Here is a 14759-nt window from a genome sequence, read left to right as displayed (position 1 = left end):
TGATAGAAAACTAATTAAGGGTAATGAATAGATGGCATTTGGTACCATTTAAATTAGTAAGAATATACTCGCACACTGGCATACCCAGGCACACACTGTCGGGGTGCTTGCTGGAAAGGTAGGGAGCGTAGAGCAGGGTAGCACCAAATGGAAGGAATAAGCCAAATACAAAGTCCGAGTGAAAAGTCCGGGTCAGGGCAGGCAGCGAAAGAGCAATAACGGGAAACAAGCCGAAGTCGAATACCAGGAGGTCAAACACAAAAGGCAGGATAAATGGGGAATCGCACAGAGCAGAACACAAGGCACTAGAAACTCAATAACTAAGCTCAGACTGAAGGGTGAGCTGGTTTTTTATGTTCTACAGGCCAGGTTCCTCCCACTGACTCACAGGTGTTACCACCTACACCTGAGAGCATAAGTATTCCCCACCATGGGGGTTAATTAGGGGTTAACTTTGTCTGCCCTGCACTACCGTGCGGCGGCCAGCCCGCATGAGATTGGGATCGTGCGGGAGCGCGCCTTGCTGTAATTGCCGTGCGCAGCCGCAATGGCGTGGGGGCGCGCCTCGCAGCAACTGCCGCAGGCGGCCATGATGGCCGGATGATCCGCCGCGTGGTTGCCGGCACGGGAGACACTGGAGGACGAGGACATAGTCCGCCCCGCAACGGAGCACGGCGTCCAGCCGAAGACCCCGGTAAGGGGTATGATGAGGGGCTGGGGGCCTGACAGACCCCCCCCCCTTTGACGCGACCTCCGGGTACCATTTCTTGAGGAGGGACACGTGAAATGTAGGGTGTACACACCAAGACGGAGGAAGGTCAAGGCGAACTGCCACTGGGCCGATTAAGGAGGTGATGGAAAATGGTCCAACGTATTTGGGGTTCAGTTTCCTCGCAGGACCGGGTAATTTGAGGTTGGATGTAGAGAGCCAAACTTTGTCCCCGACTTGATAACAAGGAGCGGGTCTACGTCTGCGATCATCATATCTCTTGTATTCCTTTTGGGCTCGGGAGAGATGTGATTTGAGGGTGTTCAGTCCTTGGTGAATGAGGAGTATACGTTCAGCAACAGACGGAACGGTTTGAGAGGTAGGTAAGTCAGGATGCAACTTGAGCTCGTATCCATAGTTGGCTTTGAAGGGAGACATCCCAATGGATCGTTGATGGCGGCTGTTGTAGCAAAACTCAGCCAGAGGTAGCATTGGGGACCAGTCGTCTTGAACAGAGTTGATATAACAACGAAGGTAGGTCTCCAGTATTTGGTTTGTCCTCTCGGTTTGACCATTGGTATGCGGATGGTATGCGATGGATAAACGACGGTCGATACGTAGTCCATTACAGAAGGCGTTCCAGAAGCGAGATGTGAACTGGACCCCCCTATCGGAGAGAATAGAACGTGGAATCCCATGAAGACGAAAAATAGCGTTAATGAAGAGCTCAGCGGTAGTGGAGGCTGTGGGTGTTCCGGATGTGGGGACAAAGTGGGCCATCTTGGTGAGCCGGTCAACTACCACCATGATGGTGTCATAATGGTGAGACAAGGGTAAGTCGACGATGAAGTCTACAGTCACATCGGACCAAGGTTGTTCAGGAATGGGTAAAGGTTGTAACAGTCCAGCGGGTTTCGTGGTATTCCCTTTAGAACGGGCACAGGTATCGCATGATTGTACGTATAGCTGTACGTCTCGCCCCATGTTTGGTCACCAATAGGTGCGTTGGGCCAATTTTAAGGTGCTTTTGACGCCTCCATGCCCAGCTAAGGGATGGTCATGTACAGAATGAAGGACAACGGTTCTAGCTGTGGTGGGCACAAAAAGGAGTTTGTCCTTATATAAGAGTCCATGTTCGCAACGCAGAGGGGGAAGACCAGTGGTTCTGGTGCAGCGGCCGCCCCCTCGTCATGGAGACCCTGATAAGGAATCGGGGGAGGCGGTGGAACCCCCATAGGAGGGACCGCTTGCAGTGCTTGGACTTGAGTCTGAAGCTGGTGTTGCTGATCCTGTACACCCTGAACAGTCTGTGTCAGCGTAACAAGTTGCTGGGTCAAAGCTTGAATGGCTTCGGCCACTCCTGCAGGCTCCATGGGCTTAGTTATTCTGTCGGGGTGCTTGCTGGAAAGGTAGGGAGCAGAGGTTCCTCCCACTGACTCACAGGTGTTACCACCTACACCTGAGAGCATAAGTATTCCCCACCATGGGGGTTAATTAGGGGTTAACTTTGTCTGCCCTGCACTACCGTGCGGCGGCCAGCAGGTGCGCCTTGCTGTAATTGCTGAGATTGGGAGCGCGCCTTGCTGTAATTGCCGTGCGCAAGGGAGTTAAGTAATGTAATAGACAGACCCCTATTTCTAATATTCAAGGACTCTATAGTGACAGGGTCTGTTCCCCAGGACTGGCGCATAGCAAATGTTGTGCCAATATTCAAAAAGGGGACAAAAAGTGACCCGGGGAATTATAGGCCTGTTAGTTTAACTTCTGTTGTGTGTAAACTGTTTGAGGGTTTCCTAAGAGATGCTATTTTGGAGTATCTCAATGAAAATAAGTGTATGACTCCATATCAGCATGGGTTTACAAGGGATCGGTCCTGTCAAACTAACCTGATCAGCTTTTATGAGGAGGTGAGCTCAAGACTGGATCGGGGTGAATCGCTGGATGTCGTATATCTTGATTTTTCCAAAGCATTTGATACGGTGCCACATAAAAGGCTGGTACATAAAATGAGAATGCTTGGGCTGGGAGAGAATGTGTGTATGTGGGTAAGTAACTGGCTCAGTGATAGGAAACAGAGGGTGGTTATTAATGGTACATACTCTGAGTGGGTTACTGTTGCTAGTGGGGTACCACAGGGGTCAGTTTTGGGTCCTATTCTTTTTAATATATTTATTAATGACCTTGTAGAGGGATTGTATAGTAAAGTATCAATCTTTGCAGACGATACTAAGCTCTGTAACGTGGTTAACACAATAGAGGACAGTGCACGATTACAAATGGATCTGCATAGGTTGGAGGCTTGGGCTGGGATGTGGCAGATGAGGTTCAACACAGATAAATGTAAGGTTATGCACATGGGGAAGAAAAATCCAGGCTGGGAATATGTATTAAATGGGAAAACACTGGGGACGACTGACGTGGAAAAGGACTTAGGAGTTTTAGTTAACAGTAAATTTACCTGTAACGACCAGTGTCAGGCAGCTGCTGCTAAGGCAAATAAAATCATGGGGTGCATCAAAAGGGGCATAGATGCCCACGACAAGGAAATAATTCTACCACTGTACAAGTCACTAGTCAGACCACACATGGAATACTGTGTACAGTACTGGGCACCAGTGTACAAGAAAGATATAGTGGAGCTGGAGAGTGTTCAAAGACAGGCAACCAGAGTAATAAGGGGAATGGGAGGACTACAGTACCCAGAAAGATTATCAGAATTAGGGTTATTTAGTTTGGAAAAAAGACGGCTTAGGGGGGATTTAATAACTATGTATAAATATATAAGGGGACAGTACAGAGATCACTCCCAGGACCTATTTATACCCAGGACTGTATCTATAACAAGGGGACATCCTCTACGGTTGGAGGAAAGAAGGTTTCTACACCAGCACAGACGGGGGTTCTTTACAGTAAGAGCGGTGAGATTATGGAACTCTCTGCCAGAGGAAGTGGTTATGGCAAACTCAATAAAAGAGTTCAAAAGGAGCCTGGACGTGTTTCTTGAAAGCAATAATATTACAAGTTATGGATATTAGATTAATAGGGACAGAACGTTGATCCAGGGATTTATTCTGATTGCCATATTTGGAGTCGGGAAGGAATTTTCCCCCTGGTATGGGGCAATTGGCATCTGCTTCATAAGGGTTTTTTTGCCTTCCTCTGGATCAACACAGTAGGGACACAATATGTATATAGGTTGAACTTGATGGACTTTGGTCTTTTTTCAACCTTATGAACTATGTTACTATGTTACACATACACACTCACACACACACAGTCATCAGACTAGCATATCCAGACACACACAGTCATCTCACTAGCATACCCATAAACACACACACAGTCATCACACTGGCATACCCATAAACACACACACAGTCATCACACTGGCATACTTGTGAAGCCTCAGGCTGCCGCAGCTTGCAGGACATGCTGCGGCACTACTACTGCAAGATCATGCAAAGTGATGTGACCCTGCATAACCACACCTTCCCCTTAAGCGCCTAATTGCAGCCCATGTCAAAGTGCCACCTCGGTCCGTGGGAACTAAGTACTAGGAACAAGAGACTTTTGACATATTGCAGACCCCTGTTAGATAAAAAAAAAAATATTGAATTAATGGGAGTGAAAAATATCTACAAATTCTGATAACAATAAAGAATTGATTCATGGCATAGATACTCTACAAAAAAAAAAAAAAAAAAAAAAAAGGTCATTCCGAGTTTATTACTTAGCAGTGATCTTAATGATTTTGTCTTACAGTAACAACCTGGAAAGTTAACTGGTCACAAAAGTTCACATTAGCAAAGACCAGTTGTTGCTCAAAAAGTGAGGCTTGGAAATTTGATACAGTGCATCAGAGTCCACAGTGCAATGAACTCCTGGTTTATAACCCGCTGAGAAATAAACTGGAGGTATATAAAACTGTTTTAATAGCCATTTTGCCATTGTTTTTCATTTATCTATCTCCTTATCCAACAGGTACCATTTACATTGAGTTTGAACTTTCAAGTCACACATAGGCACCACTAATTCTGATACTAAATTCTATGGTTTCATGAAAGCCAATGTTTTTAAAATGTGTATTTTACTCATATAAAAATTGTCCATTGCATATAGTAAAATATGTCATGTGCATGTGTGAGTGCAAACACAAGACTTTCCATTTACAACCCAGACTGGCCCACCAGGACACAGGGAGATTTCTCGTTAGGCCACCTCCCCTGGGGCTGGTATACCACACCCAGGCACCATGAGCGCTGGTCTTGGTAGTGGGCACCTACTGCCTGCTGAGCAGGGCCTGCTGGGGAGATCACAATATCCCTCTAATTGGTTCAACATTAAGGGAGTGCAAGGTCTGTCACTTCAGACCTCGGCTTCCAGGCTGTATAATCATTATGCACCACCAATTGATGCCAGGATATCATATCCCAGTGCTCTGTGTCAATTGCCAGAGCATAGTGCTTAGGAAGCACCAAAGCAGAGGTGTGGAGCGACAGACCTCGCGCTCCCACAACAGGAGTGATGACCTGGACGACAGGATGAGGAGGGGATATGGGATAATGAGAAAAGGGGGTAGTGCATATGTGTATGTATGGGCAGTGTATGTGTGTATGGGAGGTGTGTGCAACGGCAGTATATGTGCATATGTGTGTATCTGGACAGTGTATATGCGCGTGAAATTTTATACTGACTAGATCCTTTTTATGATCATTTTATGCACAATTTTGTAAATGTTTGACTAGCCTAAGCGACAAGTTAAAAATTGTTTAGCTCTCCTATACTACACAACAATTCAAAAGAATTTGATATTGAACCATGTGCAGCTTAATCTTTTACCATTGTGAGGGGAACATCATTTTTGTATTGAAGTGTATTGAACCTCCTAACTGTGAGTGAAAACAATCTGAAGATCTGAGAATTGTGACTCAAGTCTCAATGTGTCAGTGAAACCAAAGGTTGCTCATTGGACAATACAGTTCTAAACAATAAAAGAGAATTGAAAATACCTTTTATATTGTCCAGACAAGGTCTGTAGTGCAATGAACTTATGGCTAATAACCTGACAGAGTTTGAACTCAAAACATATAGATCATTTTTTTTTTTTTTTTTTTTTAACTTCTTTTTTTACAAGGAGAAGACAAAGCATACAATATAAAAACAATGGTACACAGAGACACGGTGACAGATTAGATGCAGACAGGTACAAGCAATGCACAATTCCAAAAACACAGACAATGCAGGTAAAAACACTTCCTCAATCACAGAACACCTAGCCACAACACAGATATGTCGTGTTCCGTAACTAGATCAGAACCCCAGTATGGGGCGAACACCTTTGAGGACCTGAAGACAATACCACTCCGTGTTATTGAACGTTTGAAACAGTGACAACCTGGTGGCATTATCTAAAGTTGCGATATATGGGGACCAGCGACTGAAAAGATATTTAACTTTGCTTTCCTTATGAAGAACAGCTTCAAGCCAGTCCATATGGAACAAAAATTGCAGTCGCGACAGAACTAGAGGAAGCAACGGACGTTGAGGAGCAATCCATTGGGACAATATTGCCCGTTTTGCCACTGCGGAAAGTATAAGCAAGAGGAATTTAGCCCTCGCTACAGGTGGGGGAATGTGGTCAGGGAATATACCAAAAATAGCCCATTCAGCAGATATGGCAAAACGAATGCCCAGAGTGTCGTTGATATATGTTTGTAGGACATCCCAAAATAGGGCAATAGAGCTGCAAGACCACAAGCCATGCAGAAGATCGGCCTCAGGCAATTGACATTTTAAACAGCGGGAGTGATCCGCTAAGCCCGTTAAAAACCGAAGTTTAGGGGTGACATACGCTCTATGCACAATCTTGAGGAACATTTCACTGTAATCCCTAGAAACCAGGACTTTAGAATTGAACATATAAGCCCGGAGAATCTGGTTCGGAGGTAGATTTGGAAAGTCAGCCCTCCAGGAGGGAAGACCTGCGCCGTGAGACTCCCAATCGAGGACAGGCCTGAGCAAACTATAGATAGTAGATATCTTGAGCAGTATGACAGGGGACAATACCGTTACCTGGACTGTTAGAATTAGCCCCAGAGAGATGAGGGAGCAGGGAATTAATATAATGACGAAGTTGAAAGTAGTGAATAGGGTGAACGTGAACAGTAGGGAATTTAGATTGGAGCTGCAAAAAGGACAACAGTTTACCCCCACGTGGGTCCAGAAAATCGCCAATGGTGCGACCCCCCACCCGGGCCAGGCGTCGAAAGACAATATCCTCCCTCCCATGCTGGAAGTGCGGGTTACGGATCAAAGGCAGGAATCTAGAATAGTGGACCTCCAGGCCCAGGCGCCGTCTAACACGCCCCCAAGCCTTAACAGTATGATACAGCAACGGGTTGGTTACGACCTCCGGGGGCAGGTCAACTGTAGATAGATGCAGGAGAGAGGCCAAAGAAATGGTAGGAGACAAGCATTGTTCCAGGGACACGTTGGTAAATTTAGACCCGCCTTGCAACCAATCAGCCGCAAAACGATAGTTAGAAGCCAAATTATAGTCCAACAGATTAGGCAAATTCACCCCCCCATTGCGAGCAGGCTGTTGGAGTTTAAACAGGGAAATTCTAGCTTTTTTATTGCACCACAGGAATTTACGCAGCAGTGCATTATGATGTTGGATATCTTTCTTCCTTAAGGTAAGAGGTAACATATGGATCGGATATAAAAGTTTGGGGAAAAAGGCCATTTTGTACAAGTGGCATCGTCCCAAGAAGGAGAGGTTAAATTTGGACCACGTTTTGAAAGAATCCTCCATTTGACGCAACAGAGGAGAAAAGTTGAGTTTATAGAGGTGCGCCAAATAATAGGAATAATGAGACCCAGATATTTTAAAGAGGAAAGTTGGGTCCAATTGAAGGGGAACGTCCCTCCCCAGCCACGTTTAGCCTGAGGAAAAATAGGCAGCGCCTCTGTTTTGAGCTTATTTATGAGAAATCCGGAGGCTTTATGAAAACAGTCAAACAGATTAAGAAGGAACGGCATGGCCGCTTTGGGGTTGGAAAGGTATAACAGAAGATCGTCAGCAAAGGCTGCGATCTTGAGCTCAACCTCACCTACTCGGATACCCTCAAGCTCAACGATTCGTATGAGGGGCTCGAGTGCTAGATTGAACAGAAGAGGGGACAGAGGACAGCCCTGACGAGTACCCCTGCCTAGAGAGAACCAGCGGGAATTCACATTATTCACTGTAACTTGGGCCATATGGAAATGGTACAGTGCACGAAACATCTGTATAAAGGGCAAGCCAAAATTATGGAATTTAAAGAAACTAACAAGATAAGGCCAGGAAATTCTGTCAAAAGCCTTATCAGCGTCACAACTAATCACAATAGAGGCTTTACTATTTGTAAGTTTAGCAGTAAAAATTGCGGAAATAAGGCCTCTAATATTCTGCGTAGAGTGGCGACCCTTAACAAAACCCGTTTGAGAGGGGGAGGTAAGCTTCATTAAAACAGGTTGTAGTCGAGAAGCCATAATTTTAGCATAAATTTTAAGATCCTGGTTCAGCAGGGAGATGGGGAGATAAGAGGACAGCAAAGCAGGGTCCCTTTTGGGTTTCGGAATAACTATAATGCGGGAAGCCGTTAACTCCTTTGGGGGTATCTTTCCCTGTAGAAATCCATTAAAAACATCAGTAAGATGTGTCGGTAAATAAGTAGAAAGTAATTTATAATATTCAGCACCTAGGCCATCTGGTCCCGGGGATTTACCGTTAGGGAGGGACTTTATGGCAGCCTCAATTTCGGAGGGGGTGAACGGCGTAACCAAACGTTCTCGGTCGTCAGGCGTCAATTTAGGAATACCAGCCTGGCGAAACAGTTGAAGCATCATATCAGGATCATTGGATTCAGAGGAATAAAAATCCTCGAAATAGTCAGCAAAGAGTCGCGTGATTTTATCGGGTTCAGTCACGACCGATTGAGAACCGTCACGAAGCTGAGTTACACTATGATATTTAAATTTAGAGTGGCAGATAAGGTTGCCCAAGAGCTTACCGGGCCTGATACCCCAGCGAAAAAAGGCGTTGCGAGTGTAATTATGGGAAAGCTGTGCCTTCTCAGTAACCCAGGCATCGTAGAGAGATTTGATTTCCTTATACGTTTTCAGGGTATCAGGACTAGGATGGGTTTTGTGAGCAGCATACGCCGCAGAGAGATCTTCCGTAAGGCGGACAAGTTTAGCTTCGGCCTCTCTCCTGCGTCCCACCACATAAGCAATAATATGGCCCCTGAGAACTGGTATGGAGGCACCCCAGAATAAATCCGGGTCGTCAAGATGGACATGGTTATCATCAGCATAGTCATTCCATTTGGCAATCAGGAATTGCTTAAACGCATAAAGGTAGCTAGGAAACCGCCAATTACGGGACACCTGATATGGGGAGGTTAGAGAGACCTCTATCCAGATGGGAGCATGATCAGAGATCACTATCTGGCCTATGTGGGCAGCCTTCAACCTATGTAGCAATAATTCAGGCAGGAACAGGTAGTCCAGCCGGGAAAACGAATTATGGGGATGGGAGTAGAACGTGTATTGTTTGTCTGTTGGATTAAGAAACCTCCAGGCATCCCGCAAATGGAGGTGATCCAGCAAGGGTAGGGAGGAGAGCCCAAGAGGGCGGGAGGAAGGGCCAGAGACATCTAAAGTGACATTAGCCACTAAGTTAAAATCACCCCCCAAAATCACATTAGGGGCCGCAATCTCCAGTAATAGCGAGTAAACTGTGGCCATAAAAGCGGACTGGTCAGAATTTGGAGCGTATAAATTGACAAAGGTAAAGGAGTCATTAAACAATTTGACCCTAAGAATAATGTATCGCCCTTCCGGGTCAGCAATCTCAGATTCGACAACGAAAGGCAACTTTTTGGAGAGTAGGATAGTGGCACCCCTAGATTTCTTGGTGTACATAGCGGAATAACAAGCGCGCAACCATGGCGCCTTTAGCGTGTTTTTGACGGGGTCACACCAGTGGGTTTCTTGGAGGTAAATAACATCCGGACGCATACGCTTGAGATGGGTGAGAACTTTTTTTTACGCTTAACAGGGGTGTTTAAACCTTCTACATTCCACGACACAATACGCAAGGAGGATGGCGCATCACACCTAGTATCGGCTTGCATCATATCTATTATGGCAACGGAGCCAGGTTTTCACCCGATGCCCCGCGGAGGAAGAGACCAAACAGAGAATAAGCCGGAACAGGTCGGTCCAGGGGGCTCCCAGCCAGCCCTCCCAGATATAGATCATTTTTATTGTGATCATGAAATGGGTATTTCTTTCTCAACCTCTTTATATGTAACGAATACCTGACATCTGAGTAACCTTATCCGTGAATAGTATGGTTAAGCACAACTAGAATAGCACCTTTTAAAGAAGACATTCTTCATTGCTTGTTGCATTGGAAATCTCTGTATCCAATGCCTTCAATAATTAGCTGTCATTAAATTTTTTAAGCACTAAGTTATGTTTTTTTTTTTCAATTACATTTATTAAGGATTTTGCAAGAAATAAAAAACAAAATCCACAACAGAGCGACAGAGTGTTGTCATTTTGACTCGGTCATTGGACCAATCACAATGTCCTAACTACAATCTGTGGGTTATGGTCTGAGGCGAACATTACAAAAGGAAGGTGAGAGGGGGATATAGAGGTAGAAACTAAATTGATAAAGGGAATGAAGAGAAGGAAAAGGTGTTGCAGGGAAGAAAATGAGAAAAAAAGGGGAAAGAGGGAAGAGAGGTCCATATCAAGACACCTATAAAATGTTATCTGCTTTAGGACAACAATCCCCTAATCTCCTCTACAACCTGCCCATGTCATGGTATCTGAGTGCATGCGGTATGTGGACTCATAATTACTTCCTCCATGACCCTCACCTCCTGCTCATTCTTGGTGAGAAGGGGTTCTAGTTTTTTTTTTATAGGAATCAGGTAGCTTATAAACTGAAAGTCATCTTTTAGTGCAATGATGCAACATTGCATCCAAGGAAAAAGGGAATGACCTACCCACTACACACCTCAATTATGCAATGGACTCAAAACGATTAAATTACATGGCACCCTCACCAACCGTATTCTCCCCATAACTTGGATCTACCTTAGGAAACATCCTGTCGAGGCAGCTGTCACCCACTTACCTGCCGCTGCTACGGGCATAGCAGCTCCTCCAAGACTCCACCGCCGTAGGATTAAAGGCTCCGCTTCATGCATCCAAAATGTCCGGTCAGGAAAACAAGCGGTGGATTGCGCACGCGTGAACCACAATTAAGATGGCCTACCCATACAATTTTTTTTCTGCCAGCCCCAGTAATTATCTGAAGGCGGGGTTTTGGTCTCTGGGGCTATTTAAGGACATTCTAGCTGTCTTCCAGTTGCCTATCAAAGAGTTTCTGTCTCAGAATTCTGGGCTCTGTTATCCAACTTGATTCAGTATTCCTGACCTTCAGCTTTTTCCTGATTATCCTGGCTGCTCTCTGTGTTGTTTCTGCCCTTACTTAAGGAGCTCTTATCTTCCTTTTTTTTGGACCCCAGGGGAATCCTGAAACTCCATTCCTGATATTCCACCCTGGGTCATGTGGCTGGGAAGCTTCAGGGGAGCCTTCCCTTGGGCAGGCTCGCTGCATTCACTGAGGCTTGTCTGCTCTATTGCTGGGCTGACGGAAGTCTTCGGCCCTCATTGCTGTTTGTGGTTGACAAAGGCTGCATATTTGTGGACATTCCTTGGTTTGAATCAGCACTGGCTAAGGTCACTAGAAAGACAGCGATTCCTTTTGAGGATGCATCTCATCTAGCTGATCTAGCTGATTAAGAAGCCCTTTGAGGCCTCAGCGGCTACCTTTAAACCCTCCATTGTGGCAGCTTCTGTAACTAGAAAGGGTGGCTAGGAATGTGGCCAATATTAGTGTTGTGGTTAATTTTGGATTAAATGGATTAGGATGGCACTGTGGCTGAAGGGCTGTCTGCACTCACAGCTTCCAAGAACAATTTGTGCAGGATTCCCTTTTCCGGGAAACATCTGGTGAGAAGAAAAGAGTTAGAGGTTCTCTTTGAACATAGTACTGGCTTCTTCGTAGCAACCCAGAGACAGACAGTATGTGCCTTACTTCTTCTCCAGTAAAGAATCCAGACCTAAGGCCAAGACAGACAGGTTAAAACCTTCAACTTTTTGGGCATGATCATAGACACTGTTTTATGTACTACCTTCCTCCTTTCAGACAAAGTGGGTTCGGATTCAGTGTTTGGACAGATGCCTTCTAAGCACCAGATCGGTGCCAAAGCATCAGATTATGCATTTATGTTTAATAATACATAATTATGTTGTAAAAAAAAATGCCCAGTGCGAGCTTACTGTTTGTATATTGCTATACTTACTGGGGACTCAATAGTTCAGTCACCAAAGTCAGTGAACTCAAACAAGCCTTCCTGTTTTTGTGGTGTACAGTTTTGTATATTCTGCTGCCCCTTATCAAGTTGAAACTGCTGATCATACTATTAGGCTGCGTGGCTCAGCAAATAAATTTGATAAATCCTTAGATAGATAAAATTAAATATATGCACATAACATGTTTCTATCCACACATGCCAATAATACCTAATCCCTTTACTTTATTTTAGTATGTAAGATACCTTCATTTTCTTGATTTCAGTAAGCATGTTAACCAATTTCAGTACTTTAAAGGGGTTTTTGCATCTTTCTTCAGTACTCATTTCTGATATGAAAAACAAAATGTAACCGAAAAACTGAATCCTTTTTTTTTTCATGTACCTGGAAGAATGAGTAAATCCATGAGGAATGAAATAAAGATGATTTTCAAATTTACACATTGCAATGTTTTCTAAATAATAAAGCCCTTTGTCTCTTGAGCAAAGATTCTTTCTAGTGGTAATGCAAGCAATTTTACTGATAACACAGCAATCCAGTAGGAATAAAATGCAACGCAATCAAAGCTACAAGACCTATAGTGCAATAGGCCATATATGCCCAGAGCTTTTTAAATAAACAGTCTGCTTCACAAGAAAATGTTGTCAGTAACTTGCCATGTTTCAGACATCTGGATTAGTCTCTGTATAAAAGAGATTTTATTTATTTTTTTTGCTATTTTTTATCTCATACTGCCAGGCAGACTAGTAAGTTTTCCCTAATGATGTGGAGGCAGTTCATTTTTGGTGAATAAAATTACAATAAGGGAATCTTCTAGTGCCAAGTCAAAAAAGTAGAGTTTGCAGAGCCCAGTATGATAAAATATGTAAATCAATATACAAATACTGTATGTACCGTTTTTGTACCTGCTGCTGTGTGACAGTCGACATTCATGTTATTTGTGAAAAGTAAACTTATGATCATTATAGAATTCAAATAGGTAGAATACAAACTGACTTTAATTTAGAGTTTGTGGCCTCTGGATGCAAATCCACTACTTCACTTTCTCACTTTTACATCTATGAGCAACATTCATTCATAAAAACGAAAGTTCCATATTATAATACAGAGGAACCAAAATTAACTGTCCCAAATCCAAATGTATACAAGTTCTGGTGTAATACAACTTATGGTTAACAGTGATGCTATTAAATCATAAATGTATTTATTAAATTGCACAGACTTTTATTTACAGCACAGCGTATAGCAAGAAAAACACTACTTAACAAAGGAACAGTCATACTTAGATGGTGATGTTTCTTATGTAAAGATCCCTATTTAACAATTGCTTATTGTTGATCAGTGTTGCCTTTAACCCCTTCCTGACCTTTGACCGTCATGACAAGAAGGTCACTAAATGACCTATAATTGGTCCTGAACCGTCAAAAAATTAAATAAGCTTAGAAAGTGATCAACGATCACTTTCTTCGCTTAAACGGCGTTACTGTAATGCCTCGATGTCGAGGCATTCAGTAACGCTGAGATCGGCATCGGGGGCCATGTCTGGCCCCTCCCCGGGGCGTCAACAGCTGCCATACATTGTATGGCGGCGGACGCCCGTTTTAAAAGCGTTTAGGAGGCGATAAAAGTCAATGGAACCCAGCTTTCTAATCACTATGTGATTAGTAAAATATTCTAAAAAAACTAAAAAATGGAAAAAAAAAAAATGTGCTAACATTTAAAAATAATTATGCAGTGATGTCACTTGATGAACCATCCAGTACCAGCAAAATGTGTAAAAAAATATAAAAAAAGTATTAAAAAAAAAAAAAAAAAAGTTTATTATTTTGAGCAAGTGCTAAAATTTCTCAAAAATCTCAACAAAGAGTTAAAATAAAAGCACTTCAAATACCCAAGGGGTGTCTAATATATAAAAAAATGGCTGATGGGGTAAATTGGAGTGGCCAAGCTCAAAGATAGGGCATAGGTACAGACTGACCAAAATGGAGAAAAAAAGCGCACTTCCCAAATGTGGCATTTTAAATCTCAAACAACGCGACATGCATGTCGGGTATCACTGCACTCAGGAGATGTTCCTGAACACATATTGGGGGGTTGTTTGACAGTGACATATACCAGAACCTGTATATCAATAACTAAAGTACAATTTGTGTGAAAAAAAAAATTAAAAAAAAAAAAAAAATTACTATTACAAAGTTTGACAAAGTGTAGTTCTATAATTGGTGCATGGAAAGGGTTAAAATAACAGCATTTGGAATACCCTGGGGTGTCTAGTTTTCAAAAATATATGGTTTGAATGGGTTAAATTGAGTTAACCCGCTTCAAAGATATTACAAAGAGGAGATGGAGGCAGAATGACCAAATGACCACCTGGATTACGCATGCCCCAAAAGTAGCCTTTTACCAGCCAAACAATCTGACAAACCCATGCATGTGGGGTATCGCTGTACTCAGGAGATGTTCCTGAACACATATTGGGGGGTTGTTTGACAGTGACATATACCAGGACCTGTATATCTATAACTAAAGTACAATTTGTGTGAAAAAAAAAAATTACTATTACAAAGTTTGACAAAGTGTAGTTCTATAATTGGTGCATGGAAAGGGTTAA

This window comes from Sceloporus occidentalis, unplaced genomic scaffold (genome assembly GCF_023333645.1).
Source record: "Sceloporus occidentalis isolate IW3139 unplaced genomic scaffold, rSceOcc1.0.p SCAF_70, whole genome shotgun sequence".
NCBI lineage: Eukaryota > Metazoa > Chordata > Lepidosauria > Squamata > Phrynosomatidae > Sceloporus > Sceloporus occidentalis.
The sequence above is the reverse complement of the archived record's forward strand: the minus strand, read 5'-3'. Positions refer to the sequence as shown.